The sequence below is a fragment of the Micropterus dolomieu genome, linkage group LG07, assembly GCF_021292245.1.
Source record: "Micropterus dolomieu isolate WLL.071019.BEF.003 ecotype Adirondacks linkage group LG07, ASM2129224v1, whole genome shotgun sequence".
Lineage (NCBI taxonomy): Eukaryota > Metazoa > Chordata > Actinopteri > Centrarchiformes > Centrarchidae > Micropterus > Micropterus dolomieu.
In genome coordinates, this window is record NC_060156.1 from 27,156,696 (window position 1) to 27,175,401 (window position 18,706).

Consider the following 18,706-nt stretch of genomic DNA (forward strand, 5'->3'; position numbering starts at 1 on the left):
CTGACAGCAAACGCTCTGTCCCCTTTAGTTTTCAGTCGAGACTCTGGAACAGACAACAGACCTCTGCCCGAGGATCTCAAGGTACGTGCTGGTGTGTATGGGACTAAAAGGTCAGAAATATAACAAGGCGAGAGGCCATGAAGAGCTTTAAAAGTGATCAATAGAAAAAGTCAATTCTAAAACATACTGGAAGTCAGTGTAATGAAGCTAAAATAGGAGTAATGTGGTCATATTTCTTTGTTCTGGTTAAAAGCCTGGCAGCTGAGTTCTGGACAGTCTGGAGTCGATCAATAGATTTTTGGGTTAAACAGGTGAAAAGGCTGTTGCAATAATCCAGGTGGTCCTCATGGGGCAGAGTAATCTCGGCTAGCATAGCCGCCGGGGCTAGGTTGTGGTCAGTAGCATTGATAGCGATTTTACGGTCATCTAGCTTAAAATCCATGTCGGATGACTAAAATCCTTGACCCACGTAAAACTTAAGTTAAAAACTTAAGTTAAATAAAAAGGATATTAACAACTATTGGACATCACTGACTACAGTATGCAGGGTTTTGGTCTTACTGCGTGTCGCTTCTCCCAGCCAGGTGCTGGTCAACTGCCTCACCCTGGCAGAGATCTGTGCATTCTCGGTTAGCAAAACTTAAAGCCGTTGGCCAGTCGCTTTCTCTGCCAGGGAACCTCTGACCCTGGCTCGGGTTTGGTCGTCCTTTGTTACTGCTGGCAGTAACTCAGTGGGGTTAGCTCGAAGAATAAAGCTTAAAAAATAAAAGAACTTGGTCGTTCTTCACTTAAACTAGTGTAACTTAACAGACTGATAACTTTTAACAAAACAAAACCAAAGAAAATAAAACGCAAGTAAAGTTGCTGAAACGAGGGAAAGCTCGATGTTGCGGTGCTTCAACTAGTTCAACTTTGAGGCTAGTATTTCAGACGATGGCATGTAATACTTATTTTGTCCACTTGGGGGAGCTCGGGTTACATGAGGATAGCTCTGATTAATCCTAAAATAATCTTCTCAGGAGCTGGGGAATTTAGTTATTTTTAACCTTAAATTTGAGCTGGAAAATTAATCGAGTATAGGATGACATTTCTTTATCATCATTTCTAAAGGAAGTGTCAGAAAGTGTTGTGAACAAAGCACTGATTACAACATAGAATGAATAAAAATCAGGGATCCTTGCTGAAAATTAAACACTGCAAAATTAACTTATTTAGATTCTTTTCAACAACAAATACACCAACATGGTAACATAACTACTGAAATGGAGGCAAACGTAATCATTTTATTTAATTAAACAAGGTAATGCTTTGAGTTTTGAGGAGAGTACTCTTTTGTTTACACAAAGGAGTTCAGGGCTGTCTCTGTTGTGTAGGAGTTTCTCACACCTGGGCGTGAAGAGAAGAATATCCTTTGATGTGAGGTAATTAAACAAAGAGCAAGGTCAGTTGCCGTGGTTATGCTTGTGGGGGGGGGGGGGGGGGGCAGTTTAGGGTTTCCTGCCCTCTCTTACGAAGAGTTCCGATAGGCTGTTCAGGAGAAAGCTAGTCTCTGGTGAATGTCTCTTTTGTCATTTTAACAGTCAGGCACCGCGTTATCTGGCTGCGGCATCAGAGGTGGAATGTTTTACGATCGAACTGCCCAGAAACAGCACTTAGGGAGAGAAAACCTTTCACCTCTTCCTTGGAGTCACTTCAGCTGTCTATTGAGGGTTGATATCCCAAACCCCCTCCTCCTTCTCTCAGGGAGAGAGAAAGAATTTGGAGTAGTCCAACGTTATTTGATATAAAATGCACAAATCCACACTGTACACAGCACACACCATCATCATCTTTATCACTTTCTATGCAATTCTCCCTCTGTTTCACTCAACTACCCTATCTATGTTATTCTACACTCTTGTTTCGTTTCCTTTGTCTGAGTCCAACTTCCTTCTGTCTTTTTCATTTGACTTACTTACGTTACAAATTGTTTTTCACGTGTCCTCTGTTCCTCCTGTTCTTCTATCTTTTTTCTGTATCTGTTCCTGTTACGTAAGGCTGTACGACACTTGGCTGTCACTTGAAACATGGGTTTTGGGCCCAAATATACACGTGAATTATTAGATCTTAGTACTGCATTGGATATCATTGACCATCATATCCTATTACAGAGACTGGAACATTTAATTGTCTTTAAAGGAACCGCTCTACGCTGGTTTAAGTCCTATTTATTAGATCAGTCTCAGTTTGTACATGTTAACGATGAATCCTCCATGCACACAAGGATCACACAAGGATCTGTGCTGGGACCAATCCTGTTCACTTTATATATGCTTCCTTTAGGCAATATTATCAGGAAACACTCCATAAACCTTCATTGTTTTTTCATGCAGATGATACTCAATTATATTTATCGATCACACTGGATGAAACTAATGAGTTAGCTAAACTCCAAATGTGCCTCCAGGATGTTAAAACCTGGATGACCTGTAATTTTCTAATGTAATTTTAAATGTTGTGCTGGGGCCCAAGCACCTCCGTGACGCATCATCTAAAGATGTAGTTACTCTGGATGGCATCGCCCTGGCCTCCACTGCCACTGTGAGGAATCTTATAGTTATCTTTGGTCAGGACATGTCCTGTAACTCTCACATTAAGCACACACACAACCTAATATTACAAGGACAGGAACATCCTGTCTAGAAAAGATGCAGAAAAACTATGCATTTGTTAAATCTAGGCTGGATTACTGCAATTCCTTATTATCAGGCTGCTCAAAAAAGTCCATTAAGACTCTTCAGCTGATCCAGAATGCTGCAGCAGTGGCTCCCTATAAAATCCAGAATAAAATTTTAAATCCTTCTGCTCAACTACAAAGCTCTTCTGGTCAGGTACCATCTCATCTTAAAGAGCTCATAGTACTTTGCTACCACACTAGAACACTGTGCTCCCAGAATGCAGGGTTACTCGTTTCTGATCTGTAATCTAATTCTTTTTTTATAGACTTCTATTTGTTGAGTTTTGATTTAACAGTTACACAGATACATTTTAACAAAGCATAAGACCGTCAAACTGTAGCAAACCTCCACCCCACCCAAAGAGAGGAAGAAGAAAAAACAAAAAAACATGGAAGCGATATTGCATAAATATTAACCTAAACAGTTTAGCATCGTATGGTTAACTTGGAAGTTTTTCATTGGCCTTTAAGAGCGTTTCAACTTCAAGTTTCCAAGGTCTCCCCAAGATCACAGTTCCTCAACAATGAAAGAAAGGGGTTCAAGGACGAGCCATGTTGAAATCTCTTTCAGCCATCAACCAACTGAAGGGCTTTTAAAATCCTTCCAACAAAGAGAAATCATTTGGCTTGTACTAGACATAAGTCAGTCATTTTCTTCTCTTTGCTGTTCAGCGTATAGCCCTTTGGATACAATTTAAGAATACAAATCTTAGGACAGTTGGGGACTGGATTCAAAGTGATTTGAGAGATGCATTTTATTAATTCCAGAACTTTCAAATTTCAGGACAGTCCCACAATCAGTAAAGTAGAATACCTTTTTTTGCATTGTATTTGACACACATATCAGGAATATTTGGAATCATCTTATTCAGTCTATCTGGAGTAAAATAAGTCCTCATAATCCACTTGTATTGAATTAGTCTGCGGTGGGCATTTACTGTTAGAAGTTGAGCCCTTGATCATATCTCACTCCAGTCCTCCTCAGAGATATACTTTTGCAAGTCATTAATCCATTGAGTTATTTTATGCTCAGTAGAGTCTTTATGATTTATTACCAGTATATTATAGAGTAAGGATATTTGACCCTTGTCAAAGCAATTATTCACTGCCAGATTTTCTAATATAGGCAAAGGAGGTTGTTTATCAGAATTGGTATGTGCATAAATAAAACTCCTTAACTGTAAGTATTTGAAGAAGTACTATGTATATAAACTGTTATTTGTATCGAAGGTATATCATGTTTGCTTCTAAGTTCTTCCAATGAAACTAGTTTGTTCTCTTTGTACATTATCCATAATAGAGATGCCCTTTCTTGTCCAAATTTTAAAGCCTTGGTCTTTTTTGTCAGGAGAGATGCTATCGTTACCCCATATTGGTGAAAAGCATGAAAGTAAAGTAGACTTGCCCAGAAATTGTGCATTGTGCAAGACATTTCTTGTGTTTCTCACAAAGAGGTTATATAAGTCTGTAACAGATTACAATCTGTCTCAGGCCTTTCACACAGATATTTTCAAGTTGTACCCATGGTAGGTAAGGTTCGCGCGAGACCCAGTACATTGCAGCTCTAAGTTGAGCGGCCCAGAAATAACATTGTAAATTGGGTAACTGTAACCCTCCTCTCTCATATGGTAGATAAAGAACTGATAACTGCAACCTTGAACTTCTTTTATTACAAATAAACTTTGTAAAAGTTTGCTTCATTTTTGAAAAGAACTACGATGGTGGGGGTAAAGGGATGGATTGAAATAAATATAAAAACTTGCCGTATATTTATCTTGACATTCATACGTCCTATAAGTGAGATTGACATAGATGACCAGCTATTCATGGACTTGGTTACTGTAGAAATTATAGGTTCATAGTTACAAGGTACAAAGTCTTTAATGGCTGGGGTGATGGTGATGCCAACGTATTTAAATCCTAACACTGCATTACTGAAAGGGTGACTACTGGATTTAATCGCTCTTGCTCATTCAAAAACATGATGGAGGATTTTGTTTTGTTTATTTTAAAGACTGAAAAATTTCCAAATGTGTTGATTAAGTTGGTTATTGGGTTGGTTGGATTGAGAATTGAGTTGTTTAGGTCTGTTAGAATAGTATTATTGGCATACATTACAATACAGTGTTCTGTGTCTAATACTCTTATACCTGAAATTGAGGGATGTGATCTCACCACTATTGCAAATGGTTCCATTGCTTAAAAACAAATAGCATTGGCGAGATAGGGCACCCCTAGCGGGTACCCCTAGGAGTCTGAAAGGAGAAGATATTAAGTAGTTGGTGGAGACTTCTGTCATTGGGTCAGCATAGTGTCTCAATCCATTTTCCAAAGTAGTTCCCAAAGCCAAAGCGAGATAGCACATCAAATAAATAATTCCACTCCACTCTGTCAAATGCCTTTTCAGCATCTAAAGACAGAATGGCAGTGTCCAGGGCCCCCTCCCTTGCATGTATTAAATTCACCACCCTTCTGACATTGTGGAAGGGTTGACGGTTCTTCACAAAACCGGATTAATCATAGTTGGAAGTTCTAATTCCAGTCTTCTATCTAATACTTTAGCGATAATCTTAGTGTTGGTATTAAGCCGTGAAATAGGTCTATATGACGTGCAATTAATGGGGAGCCGACCCTATTGAAAGGCCTCTTTGTACATAGCTAAGAGTGATCCAATTAGTTTGTCTTTAAATAACTTGTATATCAACTGGGAGCCCATCAGGCCCTGCAGCTTTACCTCCCTTCATATTGGCATATGACATCAGCAATTTCTAAGGCCTCTAGTTCCCCAATCATATGTGCTTTGAAATCGTCTGATATGGAAGGAATACTACATATACCATCCAGGAACTTAGTATGTGATTCCACGTTTTCTGGGGACGTATACAATGTTTTGCAGTAAGAAGTAAAAATATAATTAATTCCTTGAGGATCTGTCGATATCACTCCACACTCTGTTTGAATTGCAGTAATTGCCCTGTCTACTTCCAATTTCTTTATCTGCCAGGCCAACAATCTTAACGATTTTTCACCTTGATTGTTGGAACGTTAGTATCGTTCGAGTCAAATCAGGCTATTTTCTGTTTTTGATGTGGACAACTAGTTGTATTGGGCTCTAAGTAACGTTAATTCTTGTTTAATTTTTGTGGAGTCATCCAGAAAGACCTCTTTCTCCAATTCTCAAATTTTATGGTCGAGCTCATTCATTTCCAGCTGTAGTTTGTTTGTTTTTTGAACCGGTATAGGATATAATCATGCCTCTGATGTACACCTTAAAGACTTCCCATCTGACAATTGCAGAATTCTCATCAGTATTTGTGATGAAAAAGGCCTCAATTTGTGCCTCTAAGAAAAGCAGTAAATTTGAATTGGAGAGTCATCTGGGATGAAATCTCCATCTAGGAGTGGATTTAACCAACCTTTGGCTTTGTATATAAGTGAGGTAGGAGAGTGGTCTGATAACAATATGCTTTTATAGTTACAATCTACCACAGAGGAGAACATAGAACTGGAAATGATAAATTAATCTAAGCGTAAATATGACCAACAACGTAGAGAATAGCAGGAGAATTCTAGTTTATCAGGGTTTAATAAGTTCAGATCATTCACATATTGTAACAGTTTTTCCCTACTCTGCAGGTGTGAGGAGTCCACCCCAGATGAACAGTCTAATTTAGGGTCCAAAGTGCAGTTGAAATCACCTGCTATAAGAGCTTTCCCTGGGAGGGAAGCAATTCATACAAATAAATTTTCAAAAGATTTGGGGTTGTCATCGTTTGGTCCATATATGTTAATCATGTTTATCTTTTCATTTATTAATTTGCCCTGGACAATCAGGTATCTACCTCTATATCCCGAATTACATTATCCACCATAAAGGGAGATCTGTGAATTAGGATCATTATCCCTCGGGTGTGCGAGACATAAGAGGCTGAGATTACATGTCCTGGCCATCTCCTCTTTATCTTTATCACCTCATCTGACAGTAGATGGGTTTCTTGGAAATATAAAACTGATGATTTAATTTGTTTAAGCCTATCAATCACTTGCTTCATTTTAGCTAGCTTAACCAAGCCTCTAATGTTCCAGGACGTACACTTTACGTAAAATTTACATAAAAAGCAATATAGTAAAAAATCAGATATGAGTTTTCTGTAAGATGCGATAATATGTCGTTATCCCCCACTTAAAAAAAAATGCACATTTATAACCTGTAAATTAGTCCCAGTGCAGTCTCCCCAAACGAGACAGCATATCTTCCCTAGTAACATTAAGAGCGAACCTGGCGCTCGACTGATCCACTAATAATGAAGAACAGATAAGAACTGATAAGTCACACAATATACACTACAAAAAGCCTCCGTCTACAATGGGCTTTTGAATAATGAACAAACAAAGCATTTACGCACATATACACAATCCCATGTGTCCATTTGGTGTATGGGTTAGAAACCACGTCAGTATACAGTGACACTCGGGGGTAGCTTGATCAAGAAGAAATTTTTTTTATTTGAAATAACACAACCTATTTTAACAAATTATAACACCAGCGATAGCAGAAGAGTAGAAGCAGGCAGCAACGTTACCAAAGTTCAAGTTGAAGCTCACATCTACTGCCAGCTACTTCTGAAAAGTTCAGTCACTGACCATAGTCGTCTCAGTGTAATCCCGTGGGCCAGGGGCCAGCCAGCTAGATTTCCAGTTCTCTGATGAACGAGTCCACACCTGCAGGGTCATCAAACACGCGTTGTTTTCCTTCACAAAGTAGTCTGACTTTAGCAGGATAGAGGATCCCATATTCAATCTTCAGGTTCCGTTGGCGTTTTTTTAACATCATCAAAGCGCTTCCTTTTCTTGTGGAGTTTGGTGGAGATGTCGTGGAAAAACATGACATTTAGTTTTATAAACCGGCAATATCATCTTCCATGTCACTAATACGGTCCTCCGCCTGTCCCAGTCTCCTGGAGAAATCCTTGAAGTCCAACTTGATCCCGTTTATTGATTGATCTAATTATTTAGATTTCTGAAAGTTTGAACAGGGTCAGTCATTGAGCGTTTTGTTTAGAATAAATCATTAAATGTTCATTCTAAAATGTGATTGATTCATTTGAGTTTACAGATGGATAAATAAATAACAGTTTATATACAAAATGAAATGTGTCTGTACAAAAAAATGTATAATTGACATTTGGATATAAAATTCAAATATATTCAAAATATATTTTTGCAATACTTCACACTTGCAGTACTGCACTTTCAACATGTCTGGTGAAGAAATAAATTCAAGCTCCAGGTGACAAACTCTCTACTCCTTCCACCATGGAGCTAAACATTACAATAACACTACTTATTAAATAAATCTTTCAGCTCATTTGGCCTACAACTGATATTTCTTTAACTCACTGGCAGCCTTGTTAAGGGAGTGGACTGTTTTTGTAGCCTAAATAAATGTTCGGGTTCACTAGAAGGATTCAGAAGCGGACACTAGATTGATGATTAGAATACAGGCAAGGTTTATTGACAAGAGTGCTCAGGAATGACCAGAAAGTAGGGGAGAGGGCTGAGGCTTCCAAATCCGGCGGGGTTCCAGTGATGGCATTAGAAGCACCGTTCAGGGCGGACAGATTGGCAGGCGGGCAGCAAGCAAGTACCTGTAAGCAGGTAGGCAGCAATTCACACACAGGATTGACTGAGGCAAACTGAAAAGAAGAAGTTACGTACAAGTCACAAATTACTCAACTAGAATTAGGCGCGTTGGCCGGAGCAATATACCTAAGGAGGTAACCTGGTGAAGAGTGGGAGCTGGACCAGAGTATTTCACTGCAGGAGTTGATTGTAGATCAGCCACAGGTGTGAGAAGCTGCAGGTGGTGATGAGCCTGGACACGCCCACACACACACGGGACCAGACAGACAAGACTGACATAGACAGCAGGTAAGGGAAAATTGGGAAAACACAAGGGAGGGGGAGGAGGCGAAGCCTAATCATTACATTAAACACAAGTGGAATGCATTTGGTTTACTCTCTTCTCAAACGCGTGAATCCAAATTTGAACCTGGGTCATTACATCTTGCGTGTGTCTTCCTCCAGCCAGCACCTTCACTAATCAAGAAGGATACCCTTTCCTGCAGATTAGTTATAAAGTGGTGGAGCTCCGGTGCACAAGGGAAAGTGCGGTTTTTTTTACCCACCAAACAACATGCTTCAGCTTGACCAACAGGAACGTCAGTGTCACACCGAGTGAAATTTCATTTTGTGGCTTTTCTATCAGAATTTGCCTCCTTTTCTTCATGCAGTCAGTACATATTAATATTAATGAGGGGCATTTCACTGACCATTTATAGGCAACTATGGGCGTTTTAAGGGTTGGACAAGGAGCTTCCTTACATGCACCATATTTCAAGTTGATTGTGATTCATAAAGGGAACATGGATTTCAGGTGTGCGTATGCATGTTTTTTTCTGTTTTCTGAAGTCATTTTATATATGTTTTCACAGTAACAGGAAGTAGGTGAGCATAACTGATCTGTTGTTTTATTACATCTGAGCTAATAAAGTAACATTTATGTTCATCTTGTGCGCTTGTTAGCATAGTGAAGATGTATTGATTGTTTTGTTGTGATCTACAATCTCAGATTATTATTTTTGGACAATGTTACACTCCAATAATAATGAATCTAATAATTACATGTTAAAATATGGTGGTGATGTATGGCATCATATTTTAACATGTTATTATGATCTCCATTTATTAGTTTCCAGCTACGTGAGCAATGGGCTGCTCTCACTTCTACCATCAGTTAGGCAGCATCGGGACCCGTACCAGCTGACTATATCACAGTTTCTACAGAGCTTCTACATAGTTTTCTGCAAAGCTTAAACAAAAGGGTAGGAACCAAAATGTAGGACCAACCCCCTGTCCTCATTAAGATGACGTGGAAAACAACTCAGTTAGGCTACCACACTGTATGTGGTTTCCAGACATGTATGTGTGTGGATGCACCTAAAGTGTAGAGGTATGTGTGTAGACTGGTAAAGGGAAAGAGTGGAAAATGGCACACGAAGCAAGATACATAGGATTCTAATCACAATGGCAAGACACAATTATTGTCCGAGCAAAGGCCTAGCGGTGTGGAATCAATACAAACAATGAAAAGTAACCAGAATGTGGCAGTCCCTTATTTCCCCCAGCAAAGCAAAAATCTCAGTGATGAAGGTCAAGTTACAATAACAGTTATAAACCTGCCTAAAAATAAGCCTCTTACTTGAGATCGCTCTTGATAGCGATATAATGAGTTCCGTCTGTTACACAGTGACAGACTGGGATACTGACTGGCCAGGGTACTAGAGATATCTTATAGAGGTGGTTTTGCTGTTGTACTTTATGCGCATGTGGTGTATATTAATCTTCTGGACAAAAAAATGTCTTCAGCAAACAAAAAAAACAGTCTGAGTGAAGACCTTCATATGGGGAAATTAAAGCTCAACATTGAAGCAGGTCTCCTCCTGTAGCAACCTTGTTATAGGAGTGCGGTCCTGAAAATGCAGCCTCTGGTACTGCAGCTACATGCTTGCAATTTGAGTTCCTTCACCATGTTATGGTTTTTCTGGAGTCTCCTTCTGTTTGGAAGTGCCTGAATCCATTGGGCATCCTCATTAAGATGCCAGACCAGCTACACCTCAACTTGTCCCTTTCAATGCAAAATAGCAGCACATCAACTCTGAGCTCTGTCCTGATATCCGAGTCCAGCAACCCTGCAGAGGAAAGTAATTTCAGTTCTCATTCGGTGTGTCAAACCCAAAAGCTTGTGGCAATCGGTGACTTTATGGATGCACCACCTCTCTCACCTCACACAGCCAGCCAAATGAATGGCTGTATGTAGTATGGCACATACTCACAGACCAGGGGGGACACATAGGAAGCGGTCCTTCTATTGTGAGTGTTTGCATCTAGTCTGCCAGCCTTTGCCAGCGTGTTACACAACTAACAGGCTGCTCCTTGCCCTGCCCGACTATTCATGGGAGTCTGCATTACCCTAAGAGGTAACACTGGAGGTTCCGGCTATGTGTTGCTCATCTGCTATCACAAAGAGAGGTCTCATTCAAACAGTTTTTGGGGTACTCTGGCTTGATGACTGAGGAAGTGGTTTTGTGGACGGGGGTTTTGACTTTTCACTGCATATTGGATATTCTTGCACTTTCACTGCTTATAATATACTGGCTTACACTGAAGTTTGCTGTTGTGTGTTTTTGCTTGCTGTGCTCCACCAACTTCTTCGTAGTGTTGCTGAATGTTTGTGTTTTGGCAGACTGAGACTTTGACCAGCACCCTGGCTAAAACCAGCAACCGCTACAAGCTCATGACAGTATCATCTGTTAAAGTGAGAGATTTGCATTGAAACTCTCTTCATTCTCCCTCTTTATCACAACAGTCTGCCCAGTCTGCTCGAGCTCTCTGCCACATCCACCGGACCCCACTCACTCATCTTCCCACTTACTCATCTTCCCACTTCACCAGTCAGCAATAAGCACAAGTCAGCAGTTCTACTCTAGCTCTGTTATTCTCCACTCTTGTTTATTTTTCTTTGTTCGAGTCCAACGTCCTTTCTTCTTTTTCATTTGACTTACTATTTGAATTGTTTTCCATATGTCCTCCATTCCTCCTGTTCTTCTATCTTTCACCTACTTATGTTCTTATTATGTAAGGCTGCACATCTGTCACTTGAAACATTGGCAGGGTTTCCACTGTTTTCTAGAGATCATTTTGCAGGACTTTTCCAGGACATTTTCAATGATGATCTAGCTGGTTGTGACAGACAAGGATCACATCACACACTAATATGTTCCTCTCGGCTGAAGTCTGATTTTAAAGACGTGCAATCTGTCGCTATAACTTATCTATGAAATCATCTATTACATGTGTAGAAATGATGAGAAATAGATTTTGCCTTGTTTTTAACGCTATGTTTTAATATTGTTTTTTTTTTTTATAGTACAGCCATTGTAGTTTTTGTTTAATTTGGAAAGAAACAAAGAAATGTTCTATGATTGGCAAGTGTTTTCTTATGAATTATATTTTAACCACTGCTGCCTGAACACCAATGACTGAATGCCTACTAACAAATCCCAGCACTCTGTTTAACATTATAGTTTTCTAAAATTTCTGTGATACTTAGCCCAAATGTACTTTATTTAAACTTCACAACGAACTTGGTGTAATACGGTCAAAAACCTGGGACTCCATCATAGGTGTGCAAACATCAAAAGTTAATTGATGTTCTAAAAAACGCGTCACAATAGGAAATTAAAGCAAGTCGTGGTTTAAATCAGTTTATCACACAATATGTTAGCCCCTTTACTAACAAAGCTAATCACAAATCGCTGTGAGCTAATAGTGAAAGGGTTCATGTCATGTTACAGTCCTTTTTATCATAACGTAGCAATGCATTAGAAGAGACGATGTTAGCAAAGTTAGCCACTATTCAGCTAGTGTTTGATGCACATACAGCTGGGCTCCATCTTTGTTCTGAGCACGGCTTCCTTTTCATTTTTAATCAGCGTTTTAAACAAGCTGAGAATCAACCGTTTAAAACAAGTTGAGGAGAAAATGTTAAAGGTTCAGTGTGTAACATTTAGGAGGATGTGTTTATGGAAATACAATATAATGTACATACAACTATGTTGTCAGTGGTGTATAAAGACCTTTTATAATGAACCGTTATGTTTTTATCACTTTAGAATGAGCCATTTCTATCTATATACACCTCGGGTCCTCTTACATGGACGTTGCCATGTTCCTAGAGTAGCTGAAAATGGACAAATTGCTCTAAAAAAGCGTGTTCGTCACTATGAAGAAGAAGAAGTCCTCTGGTTGATTAGAAGTAACAAGAAATTGGACAAACAGAGGACCACACGTATTATTTAACACAAGAGCTGTCAGAGCTCCCTTTCCCGCTCACATTGGGAGTGGTGGTGAGTCTCTGGTTGCAATTCTCAACCCTTAACACTAGATACCTCTCTTACACACTGAACCTTTAATTGGTAAACCTAACAAAAACTACCACAGTTTGTAGTCAGCAGTGACTAATATTTGCCTTTGGAGGATTATGCAATTTACATTACTCAGAGTGTGGGTCACTTTAATTAATGTAATCCAACCTGTGCTACCATGTGACAAGAATTGGGGTTGTGTTCACAACGCTACTCTAATGTAACCAAGCAACCGCGACATAATGTTAAAATAATTTTCTAGGACAACACAAGCCTTTGCAGGACATTTTATTTTTCTCTCATTTTCCATGACTGGAACATTGGTCAACTGTTTTGCAGGTTTTCCAGGACACGTGTTTACCCTGATTTTGGACCCTAATGCAGACACAGAAAAGTCAACTGGTTATATGTGAAGTGTTTATTTACAGGAGGTGAAAACTTACTGATGAAGAAACTCCCTACATGAAGTCCAAAAGTCCAAAGCAAAACATAAATCCAGAAATAACAATCAGGGAACCAGGGGTACACAGATGAGAGAACACCAAGAACTGGAGGCAAAACCTTCGGCTGTGGAAAACAATGAAAAATAGACAACCATTGAAATAAACAAGGGGAATGGAGATAACGAGACCAGTGGCCTGTACTACGAAGCAAGGTAACTGGCTTATCCAGGTAACTTCATAAGTAACTTCGTGACGTTGGGTGTAACTTCCCGGTTAACCCGTACTACAAAAGGTGGATAGGTGTTACCCGAGGTCTGTTGCCATGGCAATTTACGCTGCATCTCTAAACTGCTCCGAGCAGGTTTTGTTCGTGGTTAACTCGAGGTTATCCTGCACGCGGACTACACACCACATCTGTATTCAGTGTTGATGATGAGAAGTAGGATATTAATCCACACAACTTCATAAAATGTGTTTAGATTTCATCCTGATTTGGTCGACTGCGGTTGCAATGAAGTTCTGAACACAACAGCATCACGTTCAGACAGCGAGCCCTGCAGCCTCGGGGATTTTAGAGAGGAATCTTAATTAACGAGATAGTTTCTTAGATGTAGCTCATCTGTAGTCTATAATTGAATTCACATATTTAGATTTTTACGTGTCCAAAAATAGGGAGCCAGGGTTGGGGTTAATAACCGAGGGAAAAAAAATCATAGATGAAAGTATGAAACTAACAAGAAGAAAAATCGGAAATTCCCATAAAAAAAATCAAAAATCATTCTGGTGTTTTCTTCTGAATACGCCTCTCTAAGGTGCATGATAGTGATTGCGAGCTGAACTCAAGTATTTCCTCACTGCTAAATCTGATTGCAAAGTTTAAAATAACTTTCCATTGCATGCATGCTAGACAGCAGACGTGTGTGTGTGTGTGTGTGTGTGTGTGTGTGTGTGTGTGTGTGTGTGTGTGTGTGTGTGTGTGTGTGTGTGTGTGTGTGTGTGTGTGTGTGTGTGTGTGATGTTGCAGCCTTGCAAAGTGAAGTTTCTCTCATAAATGTGTGACTATAATGTCAGAGAATGGACCTTTATGTGCAGTTGTACCTTTACATCTTAATCATATTACACATAAAAGAAGGGCCCATAAAATACATAATAAAGATTTTAACTACAATAAGAACACTGGGAAGAAGGCTACAAATTTACTCCATGCGATGCCAACAAGCCTCCCTGGTCTTGTCATCCGCCACGATATTAGATTTAGCCGTTAACTTGTCTTTACATTCATAATTTCCTGACACTACCAATGTGCATTCCTCTGGAGAAATACTGAGCATGCGCCGTTGCGAAAATACTCTGCCTGCCGAATACATCCCTTTTATGCGTATTCCCACCAACTCCAATTAAGTTAACACGGGGTTACCACGGACTCAACTGACCAACATCTAATCCACTGCCATGGTACCGTTTAACACCAGTGTAGGCGGTCAGAGTTTGTCAACCCTGAGTTTGCCTGATAACCCTGAGTTAATTCTGAGTAGGTTGAACTCCCTTCATAGTACAGGCCACTGGTGAAAGACATTAGACAATCAGTTAGACACAGGAAGTAAAACAAGACAAAGGGCACTAACAGGTAACACTGAAAACCTAAAACACAGCCAACCCAAAACTGTAAGAGTTTCCTCCTTCTACCCATTACATGGGTGAAATCAGGTAGCTCTGAGAAGCAAAATACAATCTTGTGCACTTGTTTATATCTTTAGTGTTACTGCACTTCAAATCAATTCAGCATATACATAAAACTTAATTTAAACTCATTTAGTACATTCATTTAGGGCAGATGGGATATAGAATCCCTCTACCATGTTGTGGTTCTTCTCTGGGGTCCCTTTCTGGTTGGAATCCAATGGGCATCCAAATTAAGATGCCAGTACAGCCATACCTCAACTTCCTCCTGTCAAAGCAAAGGAGCATCTCATCAACTCTTAGCCCCTACAGACCCCCTGCAGTAATTTCAAATCTGCCATTCATAATCTCATTCTGTGTCAGTATTGTTTCCCTCTCTTATTATAAATGTTAAATTCTCACCTCAGTCACATCTTTGTTGTTCTGCTTCTGGGATTCAGGCATCCACCAGAATATTTCAATTTCCTTTCACTTTAAAATGGTGATGACAACACTTGGATGGCAGAGTACTGTACCACTGGAGATAATGCAGAGTCCATCTGGCAGTGTGTAGGGTTTTAGTGGCGTCTGTGGTCTATCCTTGGCTCTGTGTATAGTTGGCTTGATGAAATACCTAAAGCTGCGTCTTCTTCACCACACGGGACTTCAACAATCTCGGACCTGAAAAAATGGGTGATTAAGTGCATTATCAACTGGGTCTGCTGCAGACAAGGTGAAAGCCAGAGCAGAATGTCAAACAGATAATAAGAGTAATCCATCAACCATCCAGAAGCAAGATTGGTAATGATATGGGTAAGACTCAAACACACAGACTCAGAAGTGAAAAAAAATGCTCTGGTCAACACATCGATAGCTTTCCAAAAATAATGAACCAAGATTATTCTAATCTAGTAAAGCTGACTGATCTACTAATATAACTTCAATCAGCCAAGTCTAAAGGAGTTTGGCCTGGTCTGTCTTACTTTGACATGGCAAGAGGCATCAACCCAATAGTACAGAAGCTTACATTTTGTATGCAGGTTGCTATCAGTTGGTGCATCCAGCAAGCAGCAAAATTGTGTTCCCTAGCCTCCCTTTGTCTACTTTGTGGAATTTGTATGCCAGGAGGCTAGCATAAAGAATGACACAAGCTTCAATTTCATCTCTCACACAGACATGGCTCCCAGTCCGAGAAGACAGTTTTGAAGTCCCTGACCATTTCAGTTTTCAACACGAACACCACAGAGCTGGAATGCCCTCCTCTCTTTGAACCATGCCCTAACATGTTCCGTGTCAAAGAAAAATACAGTGCCATCTAGGTCACTAATGACCCTCAACATACTGTATTCTGTGGAGAAATCTAACTGTGATGCTGACCAACTGTGGCTATTTCTATTCAGGATACTTTATTGAAATTAACGCATGGTTGGGTAGCACCATTACCCAAAATGAGGCTCCATAAGGTTGCAGCAAACAACAAAGAGGTCATTGAAGCCCTTCTGTCCAGAGACCATGCAAGTGGTCTAAAAGACCTCGACCTTTGCGCAACAGTGCTTGCTGTCGAGTTTGCAGACCTAATCTCAGCAAAACTAGACTTTCAGCTGAATGCCATAAACTACTACTCAGACAGCAAGGTGGTTCTGGTGTTTTGTCACAACTAAGCTAATATGTTCAAAGTCTCGTTTCTGTTTTCTACAGTCATTTTATATGTTTTTGTGTCATCTGAGCTAATCCAGGGATAAATGCATTCATCTCGTGTCCTTAGTAGCACAGTGGGTATGTATTGATTGTTTTATTGTGATCTACAATCTCAAGTCAAATATTTTTGGGATGTTACATTCTATAACGTGTAGTAATCTAGGTGATTGGTGCTCATGCATAGTCAAACTCATAACAAGGTCATATGACCCGCAGCTAATCAGGAAGTGATAAAAGGTTTGCTAGTCTCAGTAGAGAGTCTTTTGCTTTCCACTGAGTGACCACTGTGCACTCTCCCTCTCGTGCAGGTGACAGCCAGACGTGAGTGTCCTGTCCTCCTTGGAGGGAACTGGAGAAGATTGATTGTAATGCCTGTCAGTATTGCAAGCTGTGTGGTGTAGAATTGAATGGTTTCAGTTAATGCTATTCTTTTGCTTTACTCATGTGACCGCTTGTCTGTGTGCTTCTGATGCTTGCTATACTAATCATCATTTTCTTAACCTGTATTAAACAGCACCTGTAGTTTGTCTTTTTTTAGTAAAGATTATTTGTATGTTTCAGCCTACAACTCACGTGGCCACCAATCAGCCTTTGTGGATGTAGGGATCTGTAGATAATGGCAAACGATATACATGTGTCTATCTGTGAAGCTTAATGAGTTTTAGCCCTGTGATATTTGTTTTTTTATCTATAGCACCGGAATTCTCCCTCCCTCTCTCTTCTGTCTTCCACAGTCACTGCTCGGGGCGGTGTACGAGCCGACCTGACCTTTCTACTCTGAGAACTACACTGTTTTTACCAACCAATTTATTATTGGGCTAATTTTACTTATACCATTGTTATTTTAATTGGGATTTTAACAATATACTTTGTAATAAAATTTACTTACTATTGTACAATGTATGCCTCTTTGTAATTGTTCCTGTTCAGGATAAATCAGAGTTTGCAACACACAAGCTAATATATCAAGGGTTTAAAGGTTCCTACTGCCTTAACAGGAGGTGGCGTTGTCAGGTCCAAAAAGGTGTCCTTTCTACTCTCCAGGCACCACAGTTTGATAGTAGAAATCTTTAAGAAAGAGTTAAAGGTTCAGTGTGTAATATTTCTGAGGATTTGTTGATAGAAATGCAATATAATATCCACAACGATGTTTTCAGTGGTGTATAAAGACCTTACATAATTAAGTGTTATGTTTCTGTTACCTTAGAATGAGCCATTTATATCTGCATAACCATGGGTCCCCCCTTCTATGGAGGTCGACATATTGTCGTCATGTTTCTACAGTTGCCGACAACAGACAGACAGCGCTATAGAGTGCTTTTCGTCATCATGGCATTCTTCTTCTGCTTGTATAATTCCGGTAGTGTAGCTAAATGCTAAATTCCCATTAAAAACGTTGCACTGTTTTACGACAAGCTGAAATTATGGCTGTCAGTACTACTTTGTGTTTCTGTTGTATTTTTAAAAAATAAAAAAGACATCTTGGTAAGATTTGCAGATTTCTTATCTAATTAAACAAAGCGAGAGGAGCCTTGATCCTTACCTGAAAATGCCTTTGTGATACATGAATGTCTTCATGAATTATGTGGTTTATAATGGACTGTGGTGCAGAAACAGTGAGGCTTACATTTTCCTGTTATCTGTCAGTGGTCATACTTGATGCATTAGATGTTACTTTGGTGTGTTAGTCCAAATGAGCCAACCCTCCCAAGATATACAGTGGGTACGGAAAGTATTCAGACCCCTTTAAATTTTTCACTCTTTGTTTCATTGCAGCCATTTTCCAAAAATCAAAAAAGTTCATTTTATTTCTCAGTAATGTACACTCAGCACCCCATCTTGACAGAAAAAAACAGAAATGTAGAAATTTTTGCAAATTTATTAAAAAAGAAAAACTGAAATATCACATGGTCATAAGTATTCAGACCCTTTGCTCAGTATTTAGTAGAAGCACCCTTTTGATCTAATACAGCCATGAGTCGTTTTGGGAAAGATGCAACAAGTTTTTCACATCTGGATTTGGGTATCCTCTGCCATTCCTCCTTGCAGATCCTCTCCAGTTCTGTCAGGTTGGATGGTAAACGTTGGTGGACAGCCATTTTCAGGTCTCTCCAGAGATGCTCAATTGGGTTTAAGTCAGGGCTCTGGCTGGGCCATTCAAGAACAGCCACGGAGTTGTTGTGAAGCCACTCCTTCGTTATTTT

At 39.7% G+C, this 18,706-nt stretch overlaps 1 long non-coding RNA gene across 2 annotated transcripts; it reads left to right on the plus strand.

Annotated features, from left to right (window-relative positions):
- Nucleotides 1–8,510: 8,510 nt before the first annotated feature.
- Nucleotides 8,511–17,349, plus strand: LOC123974304. 2 transcript variants are annotated; one of them, XR_006825816.1, is made up of 3 exons: nt 8,511–8,647; nt 16,811–16,876; nt 17,237–17,349. It is a non-coding gene; the product is annotated as an uncharacterized LOC123974304 (long non-coding RNA). The 2 variants fall into 2 exon arrangements; XR_006825815.1 differs by having other exon boundaries at nt 17,197–17,297.
- The last annotated feature ends 1,357 nt before the right edge of the window (nt 17,350–18,706 follow it).